Source organism: Myotis lucifugus, unplaced genomic scaffold (genome assembly GCF_000147115.1).
Source record: "Myotis lucifugus unplaced genomic scaffold, Myoluc2.0 scaffold_222, whole genome shotgun sequence".
NCBI lineage: Eukaryota > Metazoa > Chordata > Mammalia > Chiroptera > Vespertilionidae > Myotis > Myotis lucifugus.
This window is the reverse complement of record NW_005871270.1, coordinates 190,138-204,165: the sequence shown is the minus strand read 5'-3', so window position 1 is coordinate 204,165 and position 14,028 is coordinate 190,138. Positions and strand designations below refer to the sequence as shown.

At 43.9% G+C, this 14,028-nt stretch overlaps 1 protein-coding gene across 5 annotated transcripts in view; it reads right to left on the bottom strand.

The window, feature by feature from the left end:
- The window catches only part of CAP1 (cyclase associated actin cytoskeleton regulatory protein 1), a 30,014-nt gene extending 24,240 nt beyond the window's left edge, over positions 1–5,774 (bottom strand). For 2 of the 5 annotated variants that reach the window (XM_014463790.2, XM_023761898.1), the window contains exon 1: positions 5,180–5,334. The gene's annotated coding sequence lies outside the window, so the exon portion shown is untranslated. Of the gene's footprint in view, positions 1–5,179; positions 5,335–5,752 lie in introns of those variants that run through there. The other 3 variants (XM_006098138.3, XM_014463789.2, XM_023761897.1) reach the window with 2 other exon arrangements.
- Positions 5,775–14,028: the final 8,254 nt, after the last annotated feature.

Here is a 14,028-nt window from a genome sequence, read left to right as displayed (position 1 = left end):
TCCCCAATATAGGGGACATACAAGGTGGGGCAAAAGTAACTTTATAGTTGTTCATATGAAAAATAATACAATAATTAATAATACAAGAATAAATTCTGTATTTCTCATTCTCACAACTGTAAATCTACTTTTGCTCCACCCTCTATAAATCTCCTGACTTGCGCTGTCAACTAACCCAAAGCTTTCTTCTAGTGAGTGCCTAAATCAGTAGCATTTCTCTATTAAGATCACACCCTCTGATGACAAGAACAAAAAAAAACAAAAAGGCAAGTCCTTCAAGGACCACCCAGGAATTCTCTGAATAAATAATAATTCTTGATGTCTCAATGAAACGTATGATACATTCATTGCAGGATACCTAGTACTTCTCATGTGCCATACACTGTGCTAAGCATGGCCATGGAGCCTGCCTTTAGAAAAATTAGTTAGAGAGATAAGGCATTGCACAATCATAGCTATGATATGATACTTTTTCTTTTTTTTAAAACATATTTTTATTGATTTCAGAGAGGAAGGGAGAGGAAGAGAGAGACAGAAACATCAATGATGAGAGGGAATCATTGATTGGTTGCCTCCTGCACGCTGGACTGAGCCTGCAACCCAGGTATGTGCCCTTGACCAGAATCAAACCTGGGACCCTTTGGTCTGCAGGCTGCTGCTCTATCCACTGAGCCAAGGGGACATGCTTGGGTTGTGGGCTCGATCTCCAGTAGGGGGCGTGCAGGAGGCAGCCGATCAATGATTCTCTCTCATCACTGATGTTTCTATCTCTCTCTCCCTCTGAAATCAATAAAAATCTATTAAAAATAAATAAGTAAATAAATAAAATCCTACAATGCACAGGACAACACCACAACAAAAAATTATCCAGCCCAAATTGTCAACTGTGCCAAGTTGAGAAACCCTGTCCCAATAGAGTGAGGAGCAAAGGGAAGCTCAAGAGATACAAATAAAATGCTAATGTGGCAGTTTAGGACTTTCTAAATTATATTGTCAATCTAAAACATCCAAAAAAACCAATTAAGATAAGAGTCTGATTGTGGAGGATTTTGTAAATTGAACAACGGAATTTAGACTTGATTCTTTTTTAAAATTTTATGTTTATTTCCATTTCTCCTATGATTTTTTAAAAATGTATTTTTATTGATTTCAGAGAGGAAGGGAGAGGGAGAGAGGAGACAGAAACATCAATGATGAGAGAGAATCATGGATCGGCTGCCTCCTGCATGCCCCCTACTGGGGATCCAGCCCGCAACCCAGGCATGTGCTCTTGACTGGAATCGAATCCTGGATCCTTCAGTCTGCAGGCTGATGCTCTATCCACTGAACCAAACCAGCCAGGGCTAGATTTGATTCTTCGGTAATATGATTCTTTGGGAAAGTGAAGGGTAATAAGATGAAAATGGTTCTTCGTAAGATTAGTCTAGTTGTGGTGCAGAAGTTGAAGTATAGGCATGAAAGCCAGGTTAGTAGAAAGTAAAGAAACTGATGATGACAATTCCAAGGCATAATCACTAGGACTGGGTAAATTATGGCTTGAGAATCCTGAGATTTCAAATCTCAGGATTAAATTCCAAACCAGAGGGTTCAAATTCAAATGATATTTTGCATTTGCTTGTTTAAGTAAAATGAATCGTTGACTCACAATGCTTCAGAAAACTGAAAGGAGGAAGTAAATTTTTAAAGGCTTAGTCCCTCGTTAAAAAAAATAATAGCAATTAAACAAATGTATGTATAACCAAGAAAAGGGGTGACAATAAAGATCACCACTTATTGGAAACAAAACATTTTACAAACTAAACAGCTAACCTCCTCAAGGCAAAAACACATTAATCGAATCTTAACACTACCACCATTTTCAGTTTGCAAGACAGGTTGTACATGACAAAGTACTTTTACTGCTACATTTTATTTAAACTTCTGAGACATAAATTATGTCCACCTGATTGATAAAGTATTGGGGGGGGGGGAGAAAAAAGCAGGAAATTCTTATAGAATTTTCTTTATGTTGGACTGCAACAACTTATACAATAAACAAGCTGTCAACCACAGAATAAAATACAAGTGCAGTCAAATAAGGTATCAAAAGCCATTCAAAACCTGGCAGGCAGCTACCTTTTTACTGATCTTATCTTCTGCCACAAACTCCAGGTTCCAGTACTTCATGCCCTCTCCTGCCTCCACATCTTGCTCTTGCTGTTTCCACTATTTGAGTACCTTATTGGATGTGCTGCAAACACCTTGTACTCAATATATCCAAAATTAATTTTCTTTCCCTGCCACCTGCCCAACCCAGCCTTCCCTCTCATAATACCTATCTTGGTGAATGGTACTACCCAGTTCCCTAAGCCAGAAAACCAGGCAATCACCCTAGACCAGTGGTCGGCAAACTGCGGCTCGCAAGCCACATGCGGCTCTCTGGCCCGTTGAGTGTGGCTCTTCCACAAAATACCACGTGCGGGCGTGCACATACTGTGCGATTGAAACTTCGTGGCCCATGCTTAGAAGTCGGTTTACGGCCTGGGAGAGTCTATTTTGAAGAAGTACTGTTGATATTTGGCTCTGCTGACTAATGAGTTTGCCGACCACTGCCCTAGACTACTCCTATTTCCTCACTCCCATAAGCAACCAGCCTCCAGTTCTATGGATTCCATCTTTTTAACATTGTTCAAGCCTGATTCCTCCTCTCCTTTCCACTGTCATTGTCCTATTTAAAATCATGATTATGGAAACAGCTTCCAAACACTGGTCTACTTCCTCCCATGTCTCTTCCCATTTGACAGACTGAACTTTCTAAAACATAAATCTGCCCTGGCCTATGTGGCTCAGTTGTTGAGCACTATCCCATGCACCAAAAGGTCACTAGCTCGATTCCCGGTCAGGGCATATGTCGGACTTGCAGACTAGCTCCTTGGTGCGGGGTGGGGGGTGGCGGGCCATGCAGGAGGCAACCAATCAATATTTCTCTCACATCAGTAATTCTCTCCCTCTCCCTTCATTTCTAAAATCAATAAAAGCATATTTAGCCCTGACCGGTTTGGCTCAGTGGATAGAGCGTCGGCCTGCGGACTGAAGGGTCCCAGGTTCAATTCCAGTCAAGGGCATGTACCCTGGTTGCAGACACATCCCCAGTAGGGGGTGTGCAGGAGGCAGCTGATCGATGTTTCTCTCTCATCGATGTTTCTAGCTCTCTATCCCTCTCCCTTCCTCTCTGTAAAAAATCAATAAAATATATATATTTTTAAAAAGCATATTTAAAAATAAATACAACAAAACATAAATCTGACAACATAATTTTCCTACATAAAAGCCTTCAAAGCCTCCTCATAGCTTTCAGGGTCAGATCCATATTCCACATTGCTTTTTTTTTTTTTTTTAAATATGTTCGAGCCCTGCAACCCAGGCATGTGCCCTGACTGGGAATCGAACCATGACCTCCTGGTTCATAGGTTGACACTCAACCATTAAGCCACTCCAGTTGGGCCAGATCCATATTTCCTAACATGGTTTACAAGGTCCTTCATATTTGACCCCCACCACTTCCCACTTCCTTCACTTCTCCAAGCATTACTAGAATTCTAGTCACACTGAACTAGTCATGGTCTTTCACGTGTCCAGATCTCCATGTCCTTGGTTTTGTACACTTTGCATGGCAATTCCTTTTCCAGATTCACCATATGGCTAAATAAATCTCCCAGACTTAGCCTCCCATTTCCTCCTCAAAGCCTGGAACTCTGGCCCAGGTATTTCTCCTCTTACTGCCTTTCAGCCTTGTGCTCACACAGTGCACTTGAACATTGTAAACCATCCCTGCTTTACTTGTCTGCCCCTTCCTCCACTCTATGAGAACTGTATTCTTAGCCACCAGGGCCAAGTGCCTCCTTTAATCTGTGCCTCACACATGTTAAAGGCTCGAGAAATCACTGGTGATGGGCTGTCCCGTTTTTCACTTGAGCAGGAATTCCTACAAAGAAGTTCAACTGGCAGTTCTGATACTTCTGCCTTAAAAAGGCTGCCATCCTCTCTTCATCGAGCTTATTCCTATTCATCCTTCAAAATTCATTTCAAACGTTGCTCTTGCAGAAGGAATTTTCCTGAGCCCCTTGTTACATACTTCCATAGCATCCTGTGTTCTTTCCTAACACATCACATTTATAATTACTTCTTAAACAAACGTCCCTGCAAACAGTTAGCTCCTTGATGGCAGGATCTAGCTGGTTTTGTTTCAAAACTGCATTCCCTGGATGTGGCAGGGTGCCCGAGACAGAATAAACACAATTTGTTCTAAATTTAATTCTGTGAGGTGAGTGGAGATCTCCACCTAAAGGATGGGGGGGTGGGGGGGGGAGGGGAGGGGAGGGAGGAAGAGGCTCAAAGAAGTTAAATAAGGCATCTATGGCCACAGATACTCAGCAGTGGGGCAAGACCAAACCTCAGCCATCTGATTTCAGGACCAGGAGTATGCAACACCCTCAATAAAGTTAACTTGCCTCTTCAGAATAAGAGCAACTGACTAGGAGGAAGGGAGGACTATCCGAATGCAAATACAAGGACCTGCCCCTCTCTCCATTTAAAAACTTCCCAGGCATCCCAAACACGCGGCATTACAACAAAAAATAAGAAGTTCCAAGAAGCCTTTATCTTGGTGCCCTTTAACTGACAGATGCCAAAGAGAGGACACCCAACCGGAAAACCGTTCCGAGGCAGGTTCTCGGGGAAAGAATGTAGGAAGGATCTGGGGCTTGGATTCAAAGAACCGAAGTCATGATTCCAATTATTTCCCTCATTAGCTATACGATCGTAGACCAGCCTGTTCTTTCCGGGATCAATTTACCCATCCGTGCAATGGGGGCGAGATGGGGATAAGGAAGACTACTAAGGTCTCGGAGGTTCCTTTTCGTTAGGGCATCTTAGGAATCAGGCCTCCGCTGAAGCTGATGACCCGGACTGCGAAATTCAGGGGAAGGGCCACCCCGGGAGAGCCCAATTCAGTTGGTCACCCCGGCCCCACCTCAAGAGACCGCGCCCAGGTTACCAGGTCGGCCTCGGGGCCTCCGCCCCAGACCCCTCGGCAGGGTTCACCACGCGCACATAGGCCAGGAACATAGGCCATTAACAACGCCAGGGGCCAGTGGGCCGCGGAAGGCAGCCCAGTCCCTACCGGACCGCGAACCCTCACCTCAGAGCTCGGCTTCACCTCCGGACTGCGAACAGCCGCTTTCCACTTCCGGCAAGAACCGCCCAGCAATCTTCGCGCGACCCACTTCCGGGCCCTCACTGGGCGCCGCACCCCCACCGGAAACGAACGGCCAGCTGAAATGCCTGGCTGGAGGAGCGCGGGGAGGAAGTCCGGCCGCCCCGCTCGTGACTCCACCCCCTATTCACCACGCCCCGGTGTCTACCCGCCAGCCAGGAGCGCACAGGCAAAACAGCCCCGCCCCCAGGGCGGGAGCGACCCCGAAGGGCGTGTCCTATCTGGCCACGCCTCCATCTAACTGTGGGGCCGCAGGCGCCGGGACCAATGAAGGGATGAAATTGCTGGCTAAGCTCCACCTCCAGAGAAGGAGGACAGGTAAGTGGCTAATGCTCCTACCAGTATGGGCTCAATGGCAAGCCGCTCCCTTTTCACAACCGTCCAGAAGGGGTCTTGGAGGGACCAAGGGGTAGTTTTTCTGAGGGGCGGAGTTCTCGGCGGCCATCAACTATGCGAGGCGATGAAGGCTAAGCTCCGCCTCTCTCGGGGCGTGCGTACCTCGGTTTCCCCGTTTGTGACGTTGGCCTTGGACAGTGTTCTGGGTGGACCTGCAGAGGCTGGGTGTGGGGAGAGGGTGGACGAGGGCGCGTGGGCTCAGCCCCGGGCTTCTGGGCGTGCCCGCTGCGGCCTCGCTCGCTCTGCCCCGACTGGGAAGGTGGAAGCTCGCCCCACTTCCTGTTAGTTCGGTGCGCTCTGTGACCATAGATGGTCAGGTCTGGGGCCTCGCGGAAGCCTCCGCCCCGCGGTTTTGGAGTCCTTCCTCCAAGCCCCCAGGGTGTGGTTTCCGAGACTAAGATAGCGGAATTAGAAGAGATACTGCTTGCTCCACTCCACTAAAACCCGGCTTCTGAAGCAGCCTCTCCCCGGGCTGGGCGTGCCCCGCCCGCTGCCACTCAGTTCACGGGAGGTTCTGCACGGCGGCTGCAGCCCGCCGGGGAGGCTTGTCTTCCTGGCTCGGACCTGGGGATCAGAGCTTTGTTGCCTCAAGGCTCACATTTTCCAACCACTGATTACCCTCCCACATAGATTTATTTCCAGCAAAAATTGGCGAGTGCTATATAGTTCCCGTCCCTTCAGTTGAGCGACTGTGATAGTTCCAAGCTTCAAGTTGAATGCAGGCGTTATATGCCAGTCATTCATTCAACAAATACAGTTCTTATAATAAGAACTACCATTTATTACGCGCTGACTACATGCCAGGCCTGTACTGAATGCTTCAAGTGCATGCATTGTCATTTAATCCTAATAGGAACACTCTGTGGTAGGTACCATTATAGCCTTCCGTTTTAAAATGAGGAAGCTGAATTATTTGCCAAGGTTGCAAAGTAACTGTTTTACCTTTGAAAGGAACACATCTACCTGACTCTAAATCCCTTAACCTCCATATAGAGACCATACTGAAATCATTTGGGGCAGTGTTGAGGCAGTGTTGCTTCTCTGGATGAGGAGACATCCTGGGTTTTAGTCCTGGCTTAGGCCCTTAAGTAGGGGGTCAGACTTTTATCAGGTTACCTAATTTCTTTGAACCTGGGCCTCTTCCCAATTTTATGACTCCTAGTATGTTTACAAGAAAAATGACAAGACAAAATATTGTACAAAAATTGTACATTTTTACATTTAACAAGAAAACACAAGCACACACAGACTTTGACTTTATTCAGACGTAACATCAAAAGGTTGTATGAGTGCTTCATATATGTGCAACCTAGGGCAAATAGCCTCCCTGGCTCTCATTGTAATCACCTTTACATTTAGCCCTTATAAATCTCTTTCTCAATTAAAGACAGGAATTACCTAGACCACATATGCATCCTAGAGGAAAAGGAGAGATGAGGAAACAAGAAGGAGAAGGAAGGAAGGAAGTTTCTCCATCTATAAAATCGAGACAATAATTTATAAGGTTGCCCTGTCTGGTGTGGCTCAGTTGGTTGGGCTTATCCTGTGCACCAAAAGGTTGAGGGTTCAATTCCCGGTCAGGGCACATGCTGGTTGCAGGCTTGATCCTTTGTAGGGGGCGTGCAGAAGGCAGCCGATCAATGTATCGTTTTCACATTGATATTTCTCTCTCTCCCTACCTCTCTCTCTAAAATCAATTTTAAAAAATCTTTTAAAAAAATTCATAAGGTTGTAATGTGATACAGGCAATAACCTATGTGAAACCAATCTATAAAAGTGATTTTTTTTTGTAAAGAGTGCACGCATGAGTAAGGCACAACCCCTCCCCCTAGGAAACTTCTAATCTTTTAAGAACTCTAAACATGTGCATTTACAATTCTAGTGGGAGGCAGTTTAAGAGTGTTTGTCACTTTTATTTATTCATTCATTCATTTATACACAGGGGAAAAAATATTGACTTTTTCCTCTGTGCTAGGCACCCTGCTACTTTGTACCAGGCACAACTAGAGTCACAGCAATGGATAATTCAGATCCTCTCACTGCCCTAATGGAGCTTACAGTCTATTGTGGAAACAGGTATTACATCTGGAGTAGTCATCAGAACAGGGCGGACTACTGGCTTCCAGCTTTTTCTTCTTCACTGATCTTATGCAGTACCTCACCCATGGTGGGCTCTCATCGAGCACATGCTCAGTGAGACCCTTGAATTCAGAATAGTCCTTTACTGAGCTGAGGTAGATGGGAAGAACACTGCAGAGCACACATGAGTAAGTAATAGTGGAGATGGCTGAGGCGAGAGCTTCCTGTAGAAATTGGAGATAAAGAAAAAAAAAAAGAGGTTGAGCAATGTGCCAGGCAAGAGAGGTAAAACCTTAATGTGAAAGCAAGGAAGAGCTGGTCATATTTCACTTAGAAATATAACTCTAGCCGTGATGCAAAGCATGGACTTGAGTGGGCAAAAAAAGGGGTAGGAAGCTCGGCTGGTGTGGGTCAGTGGTTGAGTGTCGACCCATGAAACAGGAGGTCATGGTTTGATTACCAGTCAGGGTACATGCCCTGGTTGCAGGCTTGATCCCCAGTAGGAAACATGCAGGAGGCAACCAAATGATGAGTCTATGTTTCTCTCTCTCTCTTCCTCTCTCTGAAATCAATAAGAACATATTTTAAAAAAGGGGGTGGGTAGAGAAACCTGTTAGAAGACAGATACAAAAATGTATCAAGGACCTGAATCAAGGCTATGGTAGGGGGATGCAGGGGAGAGGACAATGCAAAAGACACCATTCTTTTTTTTTTTTTTCTCACCATTCTTATAAAGGGAGCAGTGAGGAGGAGGAGGATAAGGAGTAAGACAAATGGAAAGAGAATGATTTGAATGAGCCTTCAGTCTAGATCTAGTTCCTCAGGGATATACTCCCATTGAATACTACTTTTCCTTCCTGGCAGGTCTCACAATCTTAATTAATTATTTGTGCAATTATCTTGTAATGTCTTCTTTCTCTGTAAGTACCTTGAAGTGAGAGTCCTTGCCTCTCTGGCTCAAAAATGATACTCAATAGATATTTATGGAAAATGTTAACTAAATGAAAAGGGTGGAGGGGCCAAGGTGGCTCTGAGACTTGGAGCATGGGTGAATGGAAGGTGGGAGGAAGACTGGATTGGTATTTTAGGGTTTTGAGCCTTAGACTTACAAATCCAGCCTTGGGAAGAGAAAGAAAGAAAGGAGTGCAGTTAATCATTTTGCAAACAAGAAATGACAACAGATGCTTGGCCAGTGTGGCTCAATGGTTGAGTGTCGACCTGTGAACTAGGAGGTCACGGTTCAATTCCCAGTCAGGGCACATGCCCAGGTTGCAGGCTTGATCTCCAGTGTGGGGTGTGTAGGAGGCAGCCAATCGATGATTATCTCTCATCATGGTGTTTCTATATCTCTTTCCCTTTCCCTTCCTCTCTGAAATCAATTAAAAAAAAAAAGAATTGACAACAGAGTTGATTGATTCTCACACATGCCCTGTCTTCATGTACTTTGCCATTTTCTCATTTTGCCTAGATTTCAGCACATTTCTAAGCCTGCGGAATAGCTTTGTCTCTGAGATTCTTATCTTTGTCTCCAAGATTCTTATCTCTCAGAGTTTCAGACACAGAAGTCTAGCGGTTTATCTGGAATGTTTCCCGGCCTGGCTCAGAGGATTGCCTGCATCTGTGCAGCCTGGCTCAGAGCCTGCCTGCATTTGGGCGGATCCTCTCTCCCCCTGCCAGAAGGGGCTGATGACAGACAATAATCTATGCAAGCCCATCTTTCTTCCCCTCTTAGGGTGGCCCCAGGATCCAGCCTGAGTTAGGGTCTCAAGTCCAAAAATTACAAGTTGGCAAAATAAATATTGGCACTATAATGTTGTGGTTAAGATCTGGATTTGGTGTCACTCTGACCTGAACCTGCATCCCAACTCTGCCACTTGCTAATTGTGTAATCTTGGTCAGGTCAGTGGATATTAATATCCATCTTGAATGGCTGATATGGTGATTAGGAGAGAAAATTTACAAAAATCATTGACTCATTGAGTAGTAACAATTATTATTCAATACAGAGAGTCTATTGTCTATGTCCCTGGTGAAGACCACCAGGAAGCAAAATAAAGTCTGAAGTATCAACACAATGGATGGTGCCACCATAACCACTGCCACTACTACCCCATCACGAGGAAGGTTGCCCACAGTGTCTACTTCTTTATATCATTACCTTTTGATTCCAAGTTGTGGCCTGTGCCCTTGGCTGCAAGTAAGACTAGATAAATCAGTTAGGAATTTGAATGCTTTTGGCGATGGATAACAGAAAACTTGACTGTGGAGACATTTAAAACAAAGTGGAGTTTTTTTCATATACAAGAAGAATGGAGGTGGGCAGTTTTACTGGCTCAGTAATATGAGTTGATATCTCTGTGATTCCATTTGACTTATTCTTTTTTAAAAAATATATAATATTTTATTGATTTTTTACAGAGAGGAAGGGAGAGAGATAGAGAGTTAGAAACATCGATGAGAGAGAAACATCGATCAGCTGCCTCCTGCACACCCCCTACTGGGGATGTGCCCGCAACCAAGGTACATGCCCTTGACCGAAATCGAACCTGGGACCCTTCAGTCCACAGGCTGACGCTCTATCCACTGAGCCAAACCGGTTAGGGCTTGACTTATTCTTTTTTAAAATATTTTTTTATTGATTTCAGAGAGGAAGGGAGAGGTAGAAAATGATAGAAACATCACTACATCAATTATGAGAGAGAATCATTGATCGGCTGCTGCCTCCTGCATGGCCCCTACTGAGGATGGAGCCCACAACCCAGGAATGTGCCCTTGACCGGAATCGAGCCTGAGACCCTTTAGTCCACAGGCTGATGCTCTACTCACTGAGCCAAACTGGCTAGGGGTTTTTGTTTTTGTTTTGTTTTGTTTTTTACTTATTTTTATAGTTACAAGTTGGCTGTTGTAGCCCAAGCCATCACATCATGTTAAGGAAAGAGGAAGGAGAAGGTGTAGTATCTAAAACTAGAAAGTCTAAGTTTTCTAAAGAACTCCATAAAGCATACCCTGCTTTCTGTCTCATAGCCAGAAACAACAGTCAACAAATATTGCAGCTTCCTTATCCCTCAGAGGGACACTTCCAATGTGTTCATTTCACACTGTTTCTGAAAGTCCCCATAGGAACTGAGCCCCCAGTTGTCCACAGAAGTAACCTGCTCATTAATGAACCCTGTATTGACTTTTTTCTCTTCCCCACTTCACTTGTCTCAGGGAACCCAAACTAAAGAGAGGATGGGATTGGCTGGGTCTGTGATACTAGGAAAGTGACAGTGAGCATTGTCAGCTTTGATAGTATAAGGTGTGCACTCTCTCTCTGTTTGGGATATTGCCCAAATGTATGAAGGGGCTGCAGATGCTGAGTGTCCAATAAGAATGATACAAGTCCACATTAATAAACCCCTGGGACAGCGCAACATCAACATATACCCTTCTTTCTATACTTCCACTTCAAAAAATGAAACAAAACAAGACTCCTAACTAAAATAACCTACCTTTTATTGCCTGAAATATCATCATTACATTTATTCCCCACTCCCAAACAGGAATCAACTGAAGTCTCATTAATTACATCATGTAGCTTCAGGTCCAGGAGTGCTGAATAATGCTCATTCTCCCTTCAGTTCCATAATGATCCTGCTTCAGTGTTCTTCGGTATATGGATTGAACTTTATTTTTTTTTAAATATATTTTATTGATTTTTTTTTTACAGAGAGAAAGGGAGAGGGATAGAAAGTCAGAAACATCGATGAGAGAGAAACATCAACCAGCTGCCTCCTGCACACCCCCCACTGGGGATGTGCCCGCATCCAAGGTACATGCCCTGACCGGAATCGAACCCAGGACCTTTCAGTCCGCAGGCCGATGCTCTATCCACTGAGCCAAACCGGTTATGGCTGGATTGAACTTTAAAGTCAACCACCACAATATACCACATTCTACATATATGGGGTGGGGGGAGGAAAGGAGGAGAAAATTAAATATAGTATGTAACTGTTAAACTGACATGGCCAGAAACCTTTCTGTACCTGATTGCCTGGCCTTGGTTGATAGTCTTTTTTTTTTTTTTTAAATATATTTTATTGATTTTTTTACAGAGAGGAAGGGAGAGGGATAGAGAGTTAGAAACATCGATGAGAGAGAAACATCGATCAGCTGCCTCCTGCACATCTCCTACTGGGGATGTGCCCGCAACCCAGGTACATGCCCTTGACCGGAATCGAACCAGGGGCCCTTCAGTCCGCAGGCCGACGCTCTATCCACTGAGCCAAACCGGTTTCGGCTTGGTTGATAGTCTTGACTTCACATATCTACTACCCATTCCATACTCTCTTGGTCTTCAACCAGCACCTCAGTTCCTCAGAGTCATAGTGATGGGAAGAGGGCATGAAGGAGACATGCTACTGTTTTAAAGGCCCTGATCCAGAAGTGGCATATATCACTTCCGCTTATAATGCATTAACTAGAACTTAATCATATAAGTAAGTTTTCTAGAGGTGACCCAAACCTTTTTTCTTGAGGGACTAGAGACTTTGGTGGTGCTGCCTGTATGATATTCCCATAGTTGTCTTCACTAGACATGGCAAGAATAGGAGGTGCCCTAGGTATCCTCTGGATTATATCCATAATCCTCTCTTCCTCTATTATGAAAATTCTTTTGCCTTGATAATAGGCTCATTCATCCCAGTCAATCATCACAATCAGAGATAGGTAAAGTTTAACAATAAGCTCTCCAGCGATAAAATCCCTGATTTGAAGAATTTGTCAGTTTCTGCAGTGTAAATATTACCACCAGGGCCAATTTTAAACAACCAATGTTATGTCACTGAATATAGAGTTGAGAAAAATGCACTGTAGTGTGTGAAATAATGGTCCCCCAATGATGTTCATATCCCAATCTCTGGAACCTGTGAATATGCTACTTTACATGGCAAAAGGACTTTGCATATATAATTAAATTAAGGATTTTGAGATGGGCAGATCATCCTGCATTATCCAGGTGCTCCCAGTGCAGTCACATGTATCCTTATAAGGGAAAGAAGGAAGCAGGAGAGGCAGAGGCAGAAAAAGAGATGTAAGCCCAGCTGACGTGGCTCAGTGGTTGAACGATGACCTAGAGGTCACGATTCTGTTCCTGGTCAGGGCATGTGCCTGGGCTGTGGGCTTGATCCCCAATGTAGGGTCTGCAGGAGGCAGCCAATCAATGATTCTCTCTCATCATTGATGTTTCTATCTCTCTCTCCTCCCTTCCTCTCTGAAATCAATAAAAACATATTTTTAAAAAAGAAATGTAACTGTGAAAGAAGTCTTTGTGATATGACCAAGGAATGTGGGCAGCCCCTAACTGCAAAAGGCAAGGAACAGATTTTCACCTAGAGCCTTCAAAAGGAGCACAGCTGTGTTGATACCTTGATTTTAGCTCATTTTGGATTTCTGATGATCTGCACAACTGTAAGGTAATAAATTTGTGTTGTCTTAAGCACTAAATTGGGGTAATTTGTTACAGAAACAATAGGAAACTAATATATGCACATAATTGACTCTTGTAAGCCTATGTGAGCTGGCTCTAGCACACCACTGAATTCACCTTTGTGTTTTAAATCTATTTACCTACTGGCCTGAAAGCCCAAATTGGTAAATGACAAGCCCAAATTGTCAACTGCCATCCTTAGTTTCCAATCCAATGAAACTATTTTCATGTCCTCTAGTAGAAGATAATAAAACATATGATTAGCCATGTTCAGAATCACAAAGACACGAAGATAAACATTTAAAAGTAGTCAATTAAGTATAATAGAATTGCCACTCCACATTTACCCTTTTTCTTCCGGGATCCATCTGTTCTGGCTATGAGTAAAACACCACCACACATTGGTTCCTGGTTCAGAACTTAGAGTGCATCCTATAGGCTAGACTTTCTATCCTGTAAGTTGTTGTCTCTTACTTCTGTTGGCCACCTTTCTACTCCAGCCATTTCTGTGGCTATCAGGTGCATGCAGGTATGACCTGACAGTCCAAAACTTCAGCTGCTTTCTCCAAATATCTCTTGCTTTTTGCCTCAGGGCTTCTCTCATGGAATTAACCTCATAGGATGCCCATGGGAATTTACACAGCCATGTGATCCTTATGTCATCCTGAAAGTGCTCTTTTTTTTTTTTTAATTTTATTTATTTTTATTTTTTTTATTATTAAATCTTTATTGTTCAGATTATTACATCTGTTCCTCTTTTTTCCCCCCATAACTCCATTCCAGAGACATCTTGAACAATTTTAAAGGAATACACACTAGGCTAAAAACCTAC